Genomic DNA, 3,836 nt, shown 5'->3' with positions numbered 1-3,836 from the left:
TGGCACCTGCATCATGGAACTTTCCACCAATGAATGCATGCCATTTTATGCTCTATAGTGGAGCATTGGCCAAATCATTGATATATGCATTGCACAAGTTGATAGATTGTTTGAACCCCTCTCTCGCCAATCAAGTCGCATGCATTGGCTCTGCTAGGTTCATGGTTGGCATATGAGCAATGTCCTCTACCACCACTTGTACAACCCAAGAGGGTAAGGAGCGTGAAAAAACAATTGCACCACCCATCACATCCTACTATTATGAATTAGTCTTACCTCAGCAAAGTGTCGCCTCCAACGTGGATATCTAATGTGGCACCAAAATAAGCCAACAATCCATTGCTGGTATATTGCAATTTGCAACTTTCCTCGAGGCCCACCAATCCCGAATGAATCGATATTACACTATTGCATCATCTTTCGTGGCTGCACATCTCCACATGTGGCACAAATGCTTATGCTCATCTTGGAAACTCTTGTGCACATATTGTGATGTGTGTATTGGGAGACTTTTCTCTCAATGAAATAAGCAAGACCTCTCCCTTCCTTGCATTATGTTGTCCGAACCACCATTGAACACTATGTGGATGGCCCTCCAGTTGGTGGGTGCCTCATCTGCCATGAATCCTCGAAAATCAACACTTGGGTGGACACAATTCTCTTTCACTTCATTCATCTTTATCTAGAAAAGTGCATGTGCATCTGGATCCTCTTCCTTCATCTCACATATTTCCAGAGTCATCAAATCTTATATAATATAGAAACATAAGACAATAATGGCAGAGTAAGGAGAACTATGCTCGTTAAGTTCGTGTTGTGATGGTAGAATCGTTTAAGAGAAACTACCTTGGGTCATACACATGTGCTACCATGGTGGTCCAAATCATTAATGTGATGCATGTGGTCAAAGCATATCCAACTATTGTGTAGGTCCCTAGTGCCATTCCTTTGCATACGATTCACTAAGTCAACCCTTGAGGTTGGCACAATTGTTGACATTTTGAATATAAAGAACCTGCTATCATGTCAATGGCTTGCCCAGGAAATAGGCTAACATGGAAAAATCTATATATACAACATTGCTTTAACTTTAGAAGAAGAGATTCCATCCCTTGATCGCTCTCAGTGGGTGCTGCATGGACCATGTGTTTGAACCTATATGCACGGAATATTGTTCTTCATATGCATGGCTTTTTAATAATATTTTGGGATGTGTTGTCAATGGAGTAATATGTTACCTATTCCTTTGAATGAGTGGTTGAACTTCATCAAGCATCATTGAGAGTTTAATGTTAGACATGGGAACACCTTGCTCATGAACCAAGGCACTCGTCACTAGCCTTCTAGCCATACTCATTTGCAAGCGTCAAGGTCCAACTACACTAAAGTCTCTTACCATTTCCTACAATCTTCCGCACCTCTTTGACATTAGCTTTGCATGTGCCTTTGCACCTCATGGTTATGTGTGCCTTGATGGATGAATAGTCTTGACATTGTGCTCGCTAACATCACATAATACACTGCACATTCACACTTAGAGAGCAAGATGGGGGGATTCTTACAATAGAAGCATCCAAGGCTTCTGAGATCATCAACTGACATTTTGATAGCTGGTATGTTGGTATTAAGTTTACCTGCATGGCATGTAATGAGACTTGATTGGTATGATTTACTTGTAATAGGATACCAGAACAAGGTCATGCTACTCCTCAATCATTTTAATGATAGTGGAATGAATTAAGATTCTTGTACTTGTCCATGCCACTTGGTTTGGGAAGCCAAAAATAGACCAACCAACACAATTTCTATTTGGACACTAGTTCTCTGATGCATTTGCTTTGGAAAAAAATACTAGGGAATGCTATCTTTGTTGATGCAAGCTTTGCCTAGTAATGGCTATTGTAATTTTTCTCTATACCCTCCACTAGACGCATGCTATCTACTACCGGCGGAAGCTCGTATGCCACATTACTATCATACAAAACTGGGATATCCTTGACTCTCTCTATAACACTCATATTCTAAAGCAAATGATGTAACACTCGGTGTCGGCTCCCTGAAGACATTATGTACTCAGCTACACTTGCAGCATAAGAGGATGGCCATATCCCCTTCTCTTCCACATCAAACATGATAGGGATGGTTTTGTTTTTCACAATGTCTAGGGTGTGGTGAGGCTCCCACACTGATTGTTTTTTTCTCAATGTTGCAAGGGCTCAGGGTGAGGTCTACAATGGGGGAAGGCTACAATGTAGGCTCATTTCCTTGTTTGACAAGATAGTCTTAGGACACCAAGGTGCCCAAAACATATACCTAGCCAGCCTCATGGTCATTGTTGCAATGGATCGATGTGCTTTGTATTTGGCCATTCACATGCATACTTTGTATTCAGCCTTTTGCATGCATACTTTGTATTTGGCTATTCTCATGGGTGATAGCAAGAACAAGGTAGCCATTGCCATTGCAAATGTCTTCCTTCTTCAACATCAGGAAACCGACTACTTGTATAGTGCATAATAGGTTTGGTAGAGAGGGAGGATGCATATATGAAGACCTCAATGTTTGGTGTAGCACTTGATGTTAGATCCATTTCCAAAGCTATCTACACATGTACGAATATGCATGTCAGATATAGGTGACATTGAAAGACTTAGTGTGGGGATGTATGTCATGAGAGAGAGAGAGAGAGAGAGAGAGAGAGAGAGAGAGAGAGAGAGAGAGAGAGAGAGAGAGAGAGAGAGAGAGAGAGAGAGAGAGAGAGAGAGAGAGAGAGAGAGAGAGAGAGAGAGAGAGAGAGAGAGAGAGAGAGAGAGAGAGAGAGAGAATGCGCACGCGTGTGTGTGTGTAGGTGCCAGATATATAAAGTATGTGTGCATGAGAGAGATAGAGAGCGCGTGTGTGTGAGTGGATGTGGGTGCTAAAGAGATAGATAGAGAGAGAGAGGTGGGGATGGAGGGTAGAGAGAGAGAGAGAGAGAGAGAGAGAGAGAGAGAGAGAGAGAGAGAGAGAGAGAGAGAGAGAGAGAGAGAGAGAGAGAGAGAGAGAGAGAGAGAGAGAGAGAGAGAGAGAGAGAAGTATACATACATGTGAGATTAAGTAAATATTCCACAACTTGGGGAAGGGGGGGTGCTGTGTCATAAGGGGTATGTGGCCTTATATAACCACTTTGAGATCACGGGGCATTAAATGCATGAGAGAGAGAGAGAGAGAGAGAGAGAGAGAGAGAGAGAGAGAGAGAGAGAGAGAGAGAGAGAGAGAGAGAGAGAGAGAGAGAGAGAGAGAGAGAGAGAGAGAGAGAATGCGCACGCATGTGTGTGTGTAGGTGCCAGATATATAAAGTATGTGTGCATGAGAGAGATAGAGAGCGTGTGTGTGTGAGTGGATGTGGGTGCTAAAGAGATAGATAGAGAGAGAGAGGTGGGGATGGAGGGTAGAGAGAGAGAGAGAGAGAGAGAGAGAGAGAGAGAGAGAGAGAGAGAGAGAGAGAGAGAGAGAGAGAGAAGTATACATACATGTGAGATTAAGTAAATATTCCACAACTTGGGGAAGGGGGGGTGCTGTGTCATAAGGGGTATGTGGCCTTATATAACCACTTTGAGATCACGGGGCATTAAATGCATGAGAGAGAGAGAGAGAGAGAGAGAGAGAGAGAGAGAGAGAGAGAGAGAGAGAGAGAGAGAGAGAGAGAGAGAGAGAGAGAGAGAGAGAGAGAGGGGGAGCGGAGAAAGGGAGATTGAGAGACATGTACTGTATGAAGAGAGAACCGCAAGAGGGGGCAGAGGGGCATTTGACATATTTTTCTTTACCAAATATGGGGGTGTGGGGTGACCACTTTT

This window comes from Lygodium microphyllum, chromosome 12, assembly GCF_053477565.2.
Source record: "Lygodium microphyllum isolate KBCC chromosome 12, Lygodium_microphyllum_v1.1.10, whole genome shotgun sequence".
NCBI lineage: Eukaryota > Viridiplantae > Streptophyta > Polypodiopsida > Schizaeales > Lygodiaceae > Lygodium > Lygodium microphyllum.
Note: the sequence above shows the minus strand (reverse complement) of the source record.